Below are 16,468 nucleotides of genomic sequence, written 5' to 3' on the forward strand. Positions count from 1 at the left end.
GTATAACCTCTCCTCCTCTAACCTCACTCAATACTCTCAAATCCGAGATTTTTTTGTAAAATACTTCTCCACACATATCTCCCCTCCTAGCACCTTATTTGAACACGTCTGCTCATCCTGCTCTAGGGACAAAAGCTTAAAATCGAGTTTTTATAACTACCTAAACTCCTCATTTCAACCAGATAAATCTGGTCCAATGTTACGCTGGGAACTAGAACTTAATTGCTCCTTCCCAGTAGATCAATGGTCTGATATGATAGAGAATCTTAGAAAAAGTAATTGTGCTGCTGCCTTCAGAGAAACCCCTTTAAAAATTTTCACCAGATGGTACATGACCCCGGCTAAAATCCACACCTTCTACCCTAATACCTCACCGAACTGCTTCAGGGGTTGCCCCGAGGTGGGTAACTATTTCCACATTTTTTGGGAATGTAAACTATTGAAACCCATATGGCTAGAATTGGTAAATAGACTTGAGATCATCCTCAAGAAAAAAATCTCCCTTACCCCACATATATGTTTACTATATTCCACGGTCCCAGATGTTCCCCCCCCCCCCCCCCATGTAACAGATTGATCCATTCTTTCATCAACGATATACAGTGGATGATCGCATGTTACTGGAAATCACAAAACTTTCCATGGCCCCAGGTTATATCTAGAATGGAATCTACCAGACTCTCAGAAAGAATCCACCACACTTTATATGACAGCATGCATATTTTTACTAATAAATGGCTCTATTGGTCTATGCCACCTTGACAATTTTCCCCACCCTCCTACAAAATTTGTTATTTGTATTATCTGCCTTCATCCACATTTCTGGTTGAATCTATGCTTATCTGCTTATAATTTCTATATGCTTTGCTTATAATTCATTTTTCTCATTTTAAGTATGTACGCAAGACATTACCCTATCCCCTTGTATGCCTCTTCCACCATTACCCCTTTCTCATTGATTCCATTGTGTTACATTCTTTGTGTCATTCCTAACCCAATGCATTGTATTGTACTGTATTATTACCTGTCTTCCAAATAAAACTTTTTTAAAAACAAAAAAAATTAATTGCTATGAATTGTTTTTCCTTCACAGATAAAAATATTAAAGATGAAATTTCACAGCTGAAGAGTAAAGGTAAGTATTTAATGCCTCTGTCTTTTCATCAATTCAGTTAAGTAATAAGATTTCCTGAATACATAGAAGTGAAGTTTTGTGAAAAGTACAGGGAATATACCTCTGTGGAGGAGGAGGTAGTGGAAGGTGACCCAAAATACATAATTCTTTGTGAAAGAGGCAGTGGGATGAGTTCCCACATATATAATTAAGTAGAATAAGAGAGTTGGGAGTAATGGGTAGTAGGGAACTGCTTTTTGTGCATTGAGGAATTTCCGCCCTTGCACATTTGAGAGTTTACATAATCATGTCATATTTCCATTTACAGTTAGCATACGGCCATCCAATACTACACCTTTCTATATACCACTACTGTGCCTCACAAGCATGGGGATCCTGCATACATAATTCTGTGGAGGAGGAGGGTAGTGGAAGGAGATCCTGCATACATAATTCTGTGGAGGAGGAGGTAATGGAAGGAGATCCTGCATACATAATTCTGTGGAGGAGGTAGTGGAAGGAGATCCTCCATACATAATTCTGTGGAGGAGGAGGAGGAGGAGGAGGAGGTATTGGAAGGAGATCCTGCATACATAATTCTGTGGAGGAGGTAGTGGAAGGAGATCCTCCATACATAATTCTGTGGAGGAGGAGGGTAGTGGAAGGAGATCCTGCATACATAATTCTGTGGAGGAGGAGGGTAGTGGAAGGAGATCCTCCATACATAATTCTGTGGAGGAGGAGGGTAGTGGAAGGAGATCCTGCATACATAATTCTGTGGAGGAGGAGGGTAGTGGAAGGAGATCCTGCATACATAATTCTGTGGAGGAGGTAGTGGAAGGAGATCCTGCATACATAATTCTGTGGAGGATAAGGTAGTGGAAGGAGATCCTGCATACATAATTCTGTGGAGGAGGAGGCAGTGGAAGGAGATCCTGCATACATAATTCTGTGGAGGAGGAGGTAGTGGAAGGAGATCCTGCATACATATTTCTGTGGAGGAGTAGGGTAGTGGAAGAAGATCCTCCATACATAATTCTGTGGAGGAGGAGGTAGTGGAAGGAGATCCTGCATACATAATTATGTGGAGGAGGAGGTAGTTGTAATGGTCGCCACCGTTTACGACCTTCCATCAACCCACGACAGCTCATCTGACACTCCAACCCTCCAACAGACATCAGACATCCCATTTCCCAGAATAACGAGACTTGCTCTGTGTTCTGGTTTCAAATGCAAGACAACTTTAATGGCTAGCTCTCAAGTTTATATACAGTTTTCAAGGCATGCTTCAGTGATCACAGGAACAATCAAACTCTCCACCCACACCCTGGGGGGCTTCAATACACCTTCAGATGGCTAATTGCTAAACATTTCAGACATCTCGGTGCCGGGCTATAATTATCATGACCTAATCACTGCACCTGAGAAGTCACATTCCTTCATTAACAGAATTCAAACAAAACACCATCACACAATAAATCCCCCTCAATCCACATCTTTAGACAGACGTTCTGTCTCCGCATACAGCTTGACAAGTTCCATTCCACACACACAACATTATTTAGCATACATAATGAGAGATCCTGGACCAGACTCAATTAGCATGTCAACAGTCTACACAGAGAAATGAGTCATAGAATAAACCAACACTTTGCAATATCTCCTGCAATATGAGCTATCAGTAATGTCCCCTGTCCTGTAATTTAGGATATAATTTCTCAGTCACCCTATGGCCCTATCGGACATAAGGTGACCCTAGACATAAGAGTTATTAATGATGCTGGCACAGGAGTACCCCTCATCCTTCCAAAGTCTCTGTTTGTCCCTGGTCATTCCGTTACATCTCTCCCCTTTCAGTGGGAGACTGACACAGGAGGGAACCCCAAATGGGTTGACTCCGAAGTTAGTCAGTAGTACCAGTCCTTCAATGCTGGTATCCATACCGTACCCCAAATAAATTGCTCCAAACAGAGCATTACTCACCCCGCCAACCTCTGCCTCTCTCAGAGAACCTGCCTGCTGCTGGGGAGAGGCCTGGACTGGCCCTTCTCTCTGGAGTCCTTTCAGCCGCTGGAGAGAAGACAGGGTGACTGGGCTCAGTCCATCATGTTGTTGGGGATCTGGGCCAACTGGCCCCCATCCCTGGGGTATACCAGTGGAGACTGAAGTCCCATCCACTGGTGGTAGAAAATCCCCTGATGCTTGCAAAGCAAAGCCAACATTCTCCTGTCTCGGTGACACACCATTTTCTGGAGTTGTGTCAGTGAAGACTGAAGTCCCATCCACTGCCCCAGGAACTCCCTCTTCCGTTAAGTGAGAGCAGAGGCTTGTGGCACTCTGGTCTGTTGCCAGCTCTTCCGCTGGGTCGCTTTGAGGGGAGACCACATGTGACGGTAGTAGAATGATATCCCCGTCAAAGATTCCCTTCTTCCCATAACGCAAATCACCCCAATATTCCACGAGGAGGAATATCCCTGGGGTCGCCCAGAAAGCCACACATGAGACAAGCTTACTGCTGGAACAACACCTCTGAGTATCAAAAGGTTTTTACACAGCGTTATCACACAATTAAAGGCCTTTCAAAAGCTAGCCTTATTTAACATATGAACAGTGTTCACAGAGAGAGATGAATCACACATGAAACACCTGTTACCTCTAACCCACAGCATTAAGTTAGCAGGGAGCATTAAACTGAGACATATAGGCAAATGCATCACACCACAGTCCCATCCCCCGATGTCAGCTCAAGCTGCAGTTGTGTGCAGCAGCCAGTAGCATCCTGCCCTGCCGCCAGTGACTCAGCTGGGAGTAAACGCTTTACCACCACAGCTTGTTGCTGGGGAGAGGGGCCAACTGTCCCCGCTCCCTGGAACTCCACTTCCATGGTGACTGTAATCTGTACCTCTCCCCTCTCTTCAGTTGGTGCTGCTATGACTTCTGCTGCTGCAGCATCTCTTTGCTGTAGCCAAGTGGCATCCACAGCCGCTATAACCCGGTCTATGATCTCTGGTGGAGGATTAGGTCCATACTGTGCCAGTCCACGTCTAACAGCCCGGTCAAAAAACTCTTCCTCGGGTGTCATGTCTGTTATGCTGGGCCTTTCTGTTACGCTGGGCCTTTCAGCTCTATCCATTTGGACAAGCTCTGTAATAATGTCCCTTCTCTTATGATTGCAGGCCGATCTGCCCCGGCTCTCCAGTAAGTCCTTGAGGGAAGAGAGCTTCAGCCGTTCATTGTCCTGTGTCTTTGTAGCCGTCCTTCTGACGATGGAAACATCCCACTGCTGTGCCACCAATTGTAACGGTCGCCACCGTTTACGACCTTCCATCAACCCACGACAGCTCATCTGACACTCCAACCCTCCAACAGACATCAGACATCCCATTTCCCAGAATAACGAGACTTGCTCTGTGTTCTGGTTTCAAATGCAAGACAACTTTAATGGCTAGCTCTCAAGTTTATAAACAGTTTTCAAGGCATGCTTCAGTGATCACAGGAACAATCAAACTCTCCACCCACACCCTGGGGGCTTCAATACACCTTCAGATGGCTAATTGCTAAACATTCCAGACATCTCGGCGCCGGGCTATAATTATCATGACCTAATCACTGCACCTGAGAAGTCACGTTCCTTCATTAACAGAATTCAAACAAAACACCATCACACAATAAATCCCCCTCAATCCACATCTTTAGACAGACGTTCTGTCTTCGCATACAGCTTGACAAGTTCCATTCCACACACATAACAGTACTTAGCCTACATAATGAGAGATCCTGGACCAGACTCAATTAGCATGTCAACAGTCTACACAGAGAAATGAGTCATAGAATAAACCAACACTTTGCAATATCTCCTGCAATATGAGCTATCAGTAATGTCCCCTGTCCTGTAATTTAGGATATAAATTCTCAGTCACCCTATGGCCCTATCGGACATAAGGTGACCCTAGACATAAGAGTTATTAATGACGCTGGCACAGGAGTACCCCTCATCCTTCCAAAGTCTCTGTTTGTCCCGGGTCAATCCGTTACAGTAGTGAAAGGAGATCCTGCATACATAATTCTCTGGAGAAGGAGGGTAGTGGAAGGAGATCCTGCATACATAATTCTGTGGAGGAGGAGGTAGTGGAAGGAGATCCTGCATACATAATTCTGTGGAGGAGGAGGTAGTGGAAGGAGATCCTGCATACATAATTCTGTGGAGGAGGCGGTAGTAGAAGGAGATCCTGCATACATAATTCTGTGGAGGAGGAGGTAGTGGAAGGAGATCCTGCATACATAATTCTGTGGAGAAGGAGGGTAGTGAAAGGAGATCCTGCATACATAATTGTATAGAGTTGGATGGTACAATATCTGTAGTTTAGTTAACCAATATTCAAAACACTTTTGTCCAATCAGTTGACTCTATCTTTAGGTTGGTGTCTAAACATTTGCTTATGTTAGTCCTCAAACATCATGAAAATTAATTGCTGTGAATTGTTTTCCTTTCTCAGATGAAAATATTGAAGATGGAATTTCACAGCTGAAGAGTAAAGGTAAGTATTTAATGCTTTTGTCTTTTCATCAATTGTTATGTACGAATGTACCTGGTAATCAGAGCCTAGTTGCAGGAGAAGGCCTCTCTTACAGCCCTGGCTCGCGAATTTGCGGGGATGGGAACAGCAAACTCAGGAGCGCAGCGAGGTAGGAGTGTCAGAGTAATGGCAGCAGTTGGCACTAGATGCTGATCCCTCTGGAGCGGCGGAACAGGAGACCACTGGAGTGGAAGAAGTGGGTACTGTGGCAGCGGGAGCTGGTGAAGTAAGCTGGGTTAGGAGACAACAGGCAATAGCCGAGTCAGACAGGCCGGGTCACAACGGGTAATCAGGTAGCAGATGCGGAGGGCTGGAGTGTAGTCACTGGTACAGGCAGAGAGGTCTGGCAATGGGTAAGCAATCAGAAGAGCGAGGTCAACAACACGCCAAGGGTCAAGGGGTCGGAGAGATTCGGATAGTCAGGTAAGCCGGGTCGGTAACGGTAACAGGTAGACAGATTCAGATGCAGGATAAAGACACAGAGCTGAGATCAGACAGCACTGTGTTAGTGCAGCTAGTGGGCTTTGAAAGGGATATTGGCACCAAAACCCGAATTAGAATGCATGTGCGCGCTCCCGATGTGCGCGCCGTTACAGACAGGCGCTGATGTCTAACTTGTGTGGCAGCATGCGGGCTCATGCGCGCACGCCGGGACCGAGAGGCAGGTCCCTGACTTTGCCCCCCCCAAGGGGGCAAGGGAGCCTCCGGATGCCTAGTCAGGCTCTCTTGTCAGTATGGGCAAGAAAAAATGCACGTAACAGTCTTTTAGCATGGATATTACCTTCCGGTTCCCAGGAGTTGTCCTCCGGCCTGTACCCATTTCACTTGATCAGGAACTGGGTTTGCCCTTGCCACTTTCTACAATCGAGGTTGGCTTCTACCACATATTCCTTGCAGCCATCGACACAAACAGGTTCAGGAGGTCTGGCCCCCCTATTAGGAAAGGGATCGGGAGCTGAAGGTTTTAGCAAAGAGACATGGAACACTGGGTGCACTTTAAGAGAGTCAGGTAAAGATAGCTCATAGGATACCCCATTGATCCTTCTCCTTATTGGAAAGGGTCCCATAAACTTGGGTGCCAACTTCTTGGACGGACAGGCTATCCTGAGATTGTTCGTAGAGAGCCATACCTGATCACCCGGTTGAAGGTCCAGCTCCCCTCTCCTTTTCTTGTCAAAGAACTTCTTACTGTCGGATTGGGCTTTGGTCACGGCTTTCTGTAACAACTGATTGTTGTGTTTGGTGCTCTGTACTACCAGAACTAAAGATTCTGAAAGAAAATCTGGTAGAAATGTTAGATTGAAGCCATAATTGGCAAAGAAGGGAGACTGCCCAGTGGTCGAATGGTTGGCATTGTTGTATGCGAATTCCGCTAAAGGTAGCAGGGAGACCCAGTCATCTTGGCAAAAGGACGTGAAGCATCTGGTGTACTGCCCTATGGTCTGGTTTGTCCTCTCAGTTTGCCTATTGGTCTGGGGATGATAGGCTGAAGACAAGGCAAGTTCAATTTGCAAGGCTTCGCAAAGGGCTCTCCAGAACCAAGAAGTGAATTGGACCCCCCTATCTGATACAATGTTAGAAGGAGCTCCATGTAGCCTGACGATCTCCTTGATAAAGACACGGGCAGTCTCAGCAGCAGAAGGAGTGTTCCTTAATGGAAGGAAATGGGCCATCTTAGTTAAACGGTCTACGACCACAAAAATTGCCGTACACCCTTCGGAGCAAGGTAGTTCCACTATAAAGTCCATGGCAATCATTTTCCACTGCCTATCGGGTACAGGTAGGGGTTTTAATAGCCCCCAGGCTCGGTTCCTAGCAGTCTTGTTTCGGTTGCAGATAGGGCATGTACCAACATATGACTTACAGAAGTCCTCCAGACCCGGCCACCAGAAGGTACGACGTACCAGTTCAAGAGTCTTACGGACTCCAAAATGCCCTGCCAGCGGGTAATCGTGGAGGAGCTTCAGGACCTCTACTCGAATGTCTTCTGGTACAAAGATTTGGCTTCCTTTCCAGAATAATCTGTCCCTGGGACTTAGGGTGATGTTAGGAGGTTTGAAGGAGCCTGTGGATGCTTCCCTAATTTGGGAGAGTAGGTCAGTTTGTAAGAGCAGGAAATTACCTGCCGGCAAGATGGTGTCAGGAATGGACATATTCTTCGGGTTATCGTGCATTCTGGATAATGCATCCGGCTTAACATTTTTTGATCCTGCACGGCAGGTGATATGGAAGCAGAAACGGGAGAAGAAAAGGGCCCAGCGAGCCTGTCAAGGTTTTAATCGTTTTGCGGATCTTAAATATTCTAGGTTTTTGTGGTCAGTATAAATTAATACTGGGTGTGCAGCTCCTTCCAGTAGGTACCTCCACTCTTCCAAGGTGCTTTTAATGGCCAATAATTCTCGGTCACCTACATTATAATTTCTCTCCGCTGGGGAAGAGTTTTTGGGAAAAGAATCACACAGGGTGCATTAGGTCCTTGCTTCCCTGACGTTGGGAGATGACAGCCCCTACTGCGACTTCGGACGCATCCACTTCATGAAGGTAAGGCAGTGCCGGGTCAGGGTGACTGAGAATTGGGGCTGATGTGAAAAGTTATTTGAGTGTATCGAAGGCCTTCTGGGCCTCAGGGTTCCAGCGGAAGCGTGAATTCTGTTTGGTTAACTGTGTAATGGGTGCGATGATTGCAGAAAACCCCTTAATGAATCTCTTATAGAAGTTTGCGAATCCTATAAACTGTTGTACCCCTTTCTTATCCAGGGGTACCGGCCAGTCCAGAATAGCGGATACCTTTTGGGGATCCATCTTGATTCCCGTCGGGGAATCCCAAGAATTGAATGGTTTGCTGCTCGAATTCGCATTTCTCCGCTTTTGCATACAGTCCATTTAGGTGGAGGCGACCCAGAACCTTGCGGACATGCTCCCGATGTCTATCCAATGACCCAGAGAAAAATAGAATGTCATCTAGATAAACAATGACAAATATGTCCAGAAAGTCTCTAAATACGCTGTTGATGAAGTGCTGGAAGGTAGCGGGAGCATTACATAAACCGAAAGGCATGACCAGATACTCGTAATGACCATATCGGGTACGAAAAGCTGTTTTCCACTCATCACCATCTCTGATGCGGATCAAATTGTAGGCCCCTCTTAAGTCCAACTTGGTAAATATGATGGCGGATCTTAATTTCTGGAAAAGTTCAGGTATCAAGGGCAGGGCATAACGGTTCTTGACCGTGATGTTGTTCAGTTTGCGGTAGTCTACACATGGGCGAAGGGTTTGGTCCTTCTTGGTGACATAAAATATTCCAGCGCCCGCTGGAGAGGTAGATGGGCGAATAAACCCCTTGTTCAAGTTCTCATCGATGTAGACTTTCAAGGCCTCTTGTTCCTTCTCGGATAGTGGTAAGATGCGCCCAAAAGGAATCTCAGCCCCAGGAAGGAGCTTGATCGGGCAGTCATAAGGGCGGTGAGGTGGAAGGGAGTCGGCTCCCTTTTTACTGAATACATCAATGAATTCGTGATAAGGTTCTGGAACAGACTGGAGCAGATTGGGATCAGAGTTCATGCATAACAGGGTAGAGGATGGACAGGGGGGTCCGGATAGGCAGTGCTTCAGACAGTAGGGAGATGAAAACAATATTTCTCCAGATACCCAGTTAATCTGGGGATTGTGAGCCTGGAGCCAGGGTATACCCAGGATCACAGGAAACAGGGGAGAGGAGATAACATCCAGGGTTAATAGCTCCTTATGTTTGGAGGTGATGGTTTCCCGGGTCACTTGTCCCGACTTTATACGGGAGCCATCAGCCAGGAAAACAGAGAGTCTGAGATCTTTTTCTTGTAAAGGGATGTTGTGCAGGTCAGCCAAGGTGGCATCGATAAAGCAGCTGCATGCGCCAGATTCAATAATGGCGTTGACTGGAACCGTTCTTTCCTGGAGCTGCAACGAGAGAGAGAGCAACGTTGGTTGTGTTGGCTGACAGGGCTGAGAGATTAACAGGAGCTGAGGAATGACACTTAAGCATTTTAGCGGGGCAGTTGCACACGTAGTGACCAGCTTCACCACAATAGAGGCACAGATTCAATCGGCGGTGGCACGCTCACTCCTCAGGTGGCAAGACTGGTCGCATTAGGCCAAGTTGCATCAGTTCGGAGGTGTCCGGAGTGATGCTAGCAGGATTCGGACAGGCAGGTGGCAGATAGCGGGACACGGGCATGGTAGCTTTTGTGGTTATCCACACTGGGTAACTTTGCTGGGAGGAACGTTCCGCCCGTCGTTCACGTAGCCTGTGGTTGATCTGTATGGTCTTGGAAATTAAATCTTCCAGGGTGTCGGGAACTCCAACTTGAGCCAGCTCATCTTTCAGGGCCTCAGAGAGACCTAAGCGGAACTGATGTCGTAGGGCTGCATTGTTCCACTGAGTATCTGCACTCCAGCGACGGAAGTCCGTTACATAGTCTTCGGCCGCTCTGCGACCTTGCTGGAGCGCAAGTAGGGCAGACTCATCGGTGGCAGCTCGTTGGGGGTCATCGTAAAGCTGCGCCATGGCTTCAAAAAAGGCCAGCAGAGATTTTGTTTGGACGTTATTCTCCTCCAACAGCCGGTGGGCCCAAGTCTGTGGTTCCCCTTGGAGTAGAGAGATTACGAATCCCACATTTGTGGCCTCCAAAGAAAAAGTCTGAGGTTGCAGGGCAAAATATAACTGGCAGGCATTACGAAAGGCCTGGAACTTGGTTCGGTCTCCTGCGAATCGTTCTGGCATGGGCACTCTTGGTTCGGGCGGCAGCATCACCACTGAAGGAGCGGAGGCAGTTGGTAAAGATCTGTCAGCGGGTGCATAAGCTGCATCTCCGGAAGCAGATTTTGAACTTGACCCTCCAGTCTCATGTAGCCTTCCTGTAAGCTCTTTACAGTTTGTGTGAGGACCGCCAGGTGTTTGCAGATCTCCTTAACTTCCGGGGCTTCTCCTGCAGGCTCTGTCATGGCTGTCTGATACTGTTATGTACGAACGTACCTGGTAATCAGAGCCTAGTTGCAGGAGAAGGCCTCTCTTACAGCCCTGGCTCGCGAGTTGCTGGGATAGGAACAGCAAACTCAGGAGCGCAGCGAGAAAGGAGTGCCGGAGTAATGGCAGCAGTCGGCACTGGATGCTGATCCCTCTGGAGCGGCGGAACTAGAAACTAATGGAGCGGAAGAAGTGGGTCAGCCACCCGGAGCAGGTGATGTTGGTACTGCGGCAGCGGGAGCTGGTGAAGAAAGCTGGGTTAGGAGACAACAGGCAATAGCGGAGTCAGATGCGGAGGGCTGGAGCGTAGTCACTGGTACAGGCAGAGAGGTCTGGCAACGGGTAAGCAATCAGAAGAGCAAGGTCAACAACACGCCAAGGGTCAAAGGGTCGGAGAGATTCGGATGGTCAGGTAAGCCGGGTCGGTAACGGTAACAGGTAGACAGATTCAGATGAGGATACAGACACAGAGCTGCAGATCAGACAGCACTGTGTTGGTGCAGCTAGTGGGCTTTTAAAGGGGAATTGGCACCAAAACCCGAATTAGCGTGCATGTGTGCGCTCCAGGTGTGCGCGCTCCAATCGTTCACTTTTCGCGTGCCGATGGCGCATGCGCGTGCGCATTAGACACGCGACGGCGCGCAGTTACAGACAGGCACTGCTGTCTAACGTGTGTTGCAGCATGTGTGCGCATGCGGGCACGCCGGGACTGAGAGGCAGGTCCCTGACATCAATTCAGTTGTTTAATAAGATTTCTTGAATATTTAGAAGTGATGTTTTGTGAAAAATACAGGAAATATAATTCTGTGGAGGATGAGGCATTGGAAGAAGATCCTGCATACATAATTCTGTGGAGGAGGTAGTGGAAAGAGATCCTGTATACATAATTCTGTGGAGGAGGAGGTATTGGAAGGAGATCCTGCATACATAATTCTGTGGAGGAGGAGGTAGTGGAAGGAGATCCTGCATACATAATTCTGTGGAGGAGAAGGTAGTGGAAGGAGATCCTGCATACATAATTCTGTGGAGGAGGTAGTGGAAGGAGATCCTGCATACATAATTCTGTGGGGGAGGTAGTGGAAGGAGATCCTGCATACATAATTCTGTGGGGTAGGTAGTGGAAGGAGAACCTGCATACATAATTCTGTGGATGAGGAGGTGGTAGTGGAAGGGGATTCTGCATACATAATTCTGTGGAGGAGGAGGTAATGGAAGGAGATCCTGCCTACATAATTTTGTGGAGGAGGAGGTAGTGGAAGGAGATCCTGTATACATAATTCTGTGGAGGAGGAGGTAGTGGAAGGAGATCCTGCATACATAATTCTGTGGAGGAGGAGGGTAGTGGAAGGAGATCCTGCCTACATAATTCTGTGGAGGAGGAGGTAGTGGAAGGAGATCCTGCATACATAATTCTGTGGAGGAGGTAGTGGAAGGAGATCCTCCATACATAATTCTGTGGCGGAGGAGGTAGTGGAAGGAGATCCTGTATACTTAATTCTGTGGAGGAGGAGGTAGTGGAAGGAGATCCTGCATACATACGTCTGTGGAGGAGGTAGTGGAAGGAGATCTTGCATACATACTTCTGTGGAGGAGGTAGTGGAAGGAGATCCTGCATACATAATTCTTTGGTGGAGGAGGTAGTGGAAGGAGATCCTGCATACATACTTCTGTGGAGAAGGAGGTAGTGGAGGGAGATCCTGCATACATACTTCTGTGGAGGAGGTAGTGGAAGGAGATCCTGCATACATAATTCTGTGGAGGAGGAGGTAGTGGAAGGAGATCCTGCATACACAATTCTGTGGAGTAGGAGGTAGTGGAGGGAGATCCTGCATACATAATTCTGTGGAGGAGAAGGTAGTGGAAGGAGATCCTGCATACAGAATTCTGTGGAGGAGGAGGTAGTGGAAGGAGATCCTGCATACATAATTCTGTGGAGGAGGAGGTAGTGGAAGGAGATCCTGCATACATAATTCTGTGGAGGAGGAGGTAGTGAAAGGAGATCCTGCATACATATTTCTGTGGAGGAGGAGGTAGTGAATGGAGATCCTGCATACATAATTGTATAGAGTTGGATGGTACAATATCTGCAGTTTAGTTGACCAATATTCAAAACACTTTTGTCCAATCAGTTGACTATATCTTTAGGTTGGTGTTCTAAACATTTGCTTATGTTAGTCCTCAAACATCATGAAAATTAATTGCTGTGAACTGTTTTCCTTTCTCAGATGAAAATATTAAAGATGAAATTTCACAGCTGAAGAGTAAAGGTAAGTATTTAATGCTTTTGTCTTTTCATCAATTCAGTTGTATAATAAGATTTATTGAATATTTAGAAGTGATGTTTTGTGAAAAATACAGGAAATATAATTCTGTGGAGGAGGAGGATGTAGTGGAACGAGATCCTGCATACATAATTCTGTGAAGGAGGAGGAGGTAGTGGAAAGAGATCCTGCATACATAATTCTGTGGAGGAGGAGGAGGTAGTGGAAGGAGATCCTGCATACATAATTCTGTGGAGGAGGATGTAGTGGAAGAAGATCCTGCATACATAATTCTGTGGAGGAGGAGGGTAGTGGAAGGAGATCCTGCATACATAATTCTGTGGAGGTAGTGGAAGGAGATCCTGCATACATAATTCTGTGGAGAAGGAGGTAGTGGAAGGAGATCCTGCATACATAATTCTGTGGAGGAGGAGGAGGTAGTGGAAGGAAATCCTGTATACATAATTCTGTGGAGGAGGAGGGTAGTGGAAGGAGATCCTGCATACATAATTCTGTGGAGGTAGTGGAAGGAGATCCTGCATATATAATTCTGTGGAGGAGGAGGAGGTAGTGGAAGGAGATCCTGCATACATAATTCTGTGGAGAAGGAGGTAGTGGAAGGAAATCCTGTATACATAATTCTGTGGAGGAGGAGGAGGTAGTGGATGGAGATCCTGTATACATAATTCTGTGGAGGAGGAAGTAGTGGAAGGAGATCCTGCATACATAATTCTGTGGAGGAGGAGGTAGTGGAAGGAGATCCTGCATACATAATTCTGTGGAGGAGGATGTAGTGGAAGGAGATTCTGCATACATAATTCTGTGGAGGAGGAGGTAGAGGAAGACGATCCTGCATACATAATTCTGTGGAGGAGGAGGGTAGTGGAAGGAGATCCTGCATACATAATTCTGTGGAGGTAGTGGAAGGAGATCCTGCATATATAATTCTGTGGAGGAGGAGGAGGTAGTGGAAGGAGATCCTGCATACATAATTCTGTGGAGAAGGAGGTAGTGGAAGGAAATCCTGTATACATAATTCTGTGGAGGAGGAAGTAGTGGAAGGAGATCCTGCATACATAATTCTGTGGAGGAGGAGGTAGTGGAAGGAGATCCTGCATACATAATTCTGTGGAGGAGGATGTAGTGGAAGGAGATTCTGCATACATAATTCTGTGGAGGAGGAGGTAGTGGAAGGAGATCCTGCATACATAATTCTGTGGAGGAGGAGGAGGTAGTGGAAGGAGATCCTGCATACATAATTCTGTGGAGGAGGAGGTAGTGGAAGGAGATCCTGCATACATAATTCTGTGGAGGAGGAAGTAGTGGAAGGAGATCCTGCATACATAATTCTGTGGAGGAGGAGGTAGTGGAAGGAGATCCTGCATACATAATTCTGTGGAGGAGGAGGTATTGGAAGGAGATTCTGCATACATAATTCTGTGGAGGAGGAGGTAGTAGAAGGAGATTCTGCATACATAATTCTGTGGAGGAGGAGGTATTGGAAGGAGATTCTGCATACATAATTCTGTGGAGGAGGAGGTAGTGGAAGGAGATCCTCCATACATAATTCTGTGGAGGAGGAGGTAGTGGAAGGAGATCCTGCATACATAATTCTGTGGAGGAGGAAGTAGTGGAAGGGGATCCTGCATACATAATTCTGTGGAGGAGGAGGGTAGTAGAAGGAGATCCTGCATACATAATTCTGTGGAGGAGGAGGTAGTGGAAGGAGATCCTGCATACATAATTCTGTGGAGGAGGAGGTAGTGGAAGGAGGTAGTGGAAGGAGATCCTGCATACATAATTCTGTGGAGGAGGAGGTAGTGGAAGGAGATCCTCCATACATAATTCTGTGGAGGAGGAGGTAGTGGAAGGAGAACCTGCATATATAATTCTGTGGAGGAGGAGGTAGTGGAAGGAGATCCTGCATACATAATTCTGTGGAGGAGGAGGTAGTGGAAGGAGATCCTGCATACATAATTCTGTGGAGAAGGAGGTAGTGGAAGAAGATCCTGCATACATAATTCTGTGGAGGAGGAGGTAGTGGAAGGAGATCCTGCATACATAATTCTGTGGAGGAGGAGGAGGTAGTAGAAGGAGATCCTGCATACATAATTCTGTGGAGGAGGAGGTAGTGGAAGGAGATCCTGCATACATAATTCTGTGGAGAAGGAGGTAGTGGAAGAAGATCCTGCATACATAATTCTGTGGAGGAGGAGGTAGTGGGAGGAGATCCTGCATACATAATTATGTGGAGGATGAGGTAGTAGAAGGAGATCCTGCATACATAATTCTGTAGAGGAGGAGGTAGTGGAAGGAGAATATACTTGTTTATATTATTGTTAAGTTAGTGGAGTCTTAGGGCCCTTTCACACGGGGCAGATCAGTAATGATCAGCCTCCATGTGTCCCTCAAGCTCAGCAGGGATCTTCCGTAAAATCCCAGCTTAGCCGACGGCTGACAGGGCGGTCCCCGCACACTGTGCAGGGACCGCCCTGCCTTTCCTCTGCTCTCCCCTATGGGGGATCGGATGAACACGGACCGTATGTCCATGTTCACCCGATCCGATCCGCCAGACAGAAGAAAAATAGGATTTTCTTCCGTCGGAAAAATCGGATCTTTGCGGAGGCGGGTGATTACGGGTGTCAGCGGATAGTCATCCGCTGACACCCGCAATCACATAGGGACCAATGTATTTCCCATTTTCAACCGCAACGGATGGATGAAAATGTGGCCATACGGTACGCACATGTGAAAGGGGCCTAATGCCGCATACAGACGATCGTTTTTTTGTGATGAAAAAAAATGACATTTTTGAAAACGTCATTTCAAATGATAGTGTGTGGGGAAAATGTCGTTTTATGTCTTCAGAAAAACGACCAAAAAAAAATTCGAACATGCTCGAATTTTTTGTGTCGTTTTTCAAAATGTCATTTTTTGTGTCAATGAAAATGATAGTGTGTGGGCAAAACGACGTTTTTAAACCCGCACATGCCCAGAAGCAAGTTTTGAGACGGGAGGTAAAACTACCATTCATAATGGAGTAAGCACATTCATCACGCTGTAACAGACAAAAATGCACGAATCATCTTTTACTAACAAGTAACCAGCTAAAAGCAGCCTCAAGGCGAATAGAACTTCCCCTTTAGAGTGCCGTCACTTTGTTCATCATTTTTCAAAACGATGGTGTGTATGCTACATCGTTTTTGAAAATGAAGTTTCAAAAATGTCGTTTTTTTTCATCACTTCAAACGTCATTTTTTTTTCATCACAAAAAACGACCGTCTGTATGCGGCATTAGTCATACTAATATGTATTAGTATATAGTCACTTTATTTGTAGTTATAGTTAGTAATATATATTCATTAAGGCCTTGTACACACGATAGGTTAAACAGAGGACAACGGTCTGATGGACCGTATCCATCGGTCAAAACCGATCGTGTGTGGGCCCCATAGGTTATTTAACCTTTGGATAAAAAAAAGCCAACTTGCTTTAAATTTAACCGATGGA

The 16,468-nt window shown here is 46.5% G+C and overlaps 1 long non-coding RNA gene across 1 annotated transcript; it reads left to right on the forward strand.

The window, feature by feature from the left end:
- Window positions 1-1,026: 1,026 nt before the first annotated feature.
- Window positions 1,027-12,968, forward strand: LOC120931041. Its single transcript, XR_005747806.1, has 3 exons — window positions 1,027-1,135; window positions 5,611-5,652; window positions 12,923-12,968. It is a non-coding gene; the product is annotated as an uncharacterized LOC120931041 (long non-coding RNA).
- The last annotated feature ends 3,500 nt before the right edge of the window (window positions 12,969-16,468 follow it).

Source organism: Rana temporaria, chromosome 3, assembly GCF_905171775.1.
Source record: "Rana temporaria chromosome 3, aRanTem1.1, whole genome shotgun sequence".
Taxonomy (NCBI): Eukaryota; Metazoa; Chordata; class Amphibia; order Anura; family Ranidae; genus Rana; species Rana temporaria.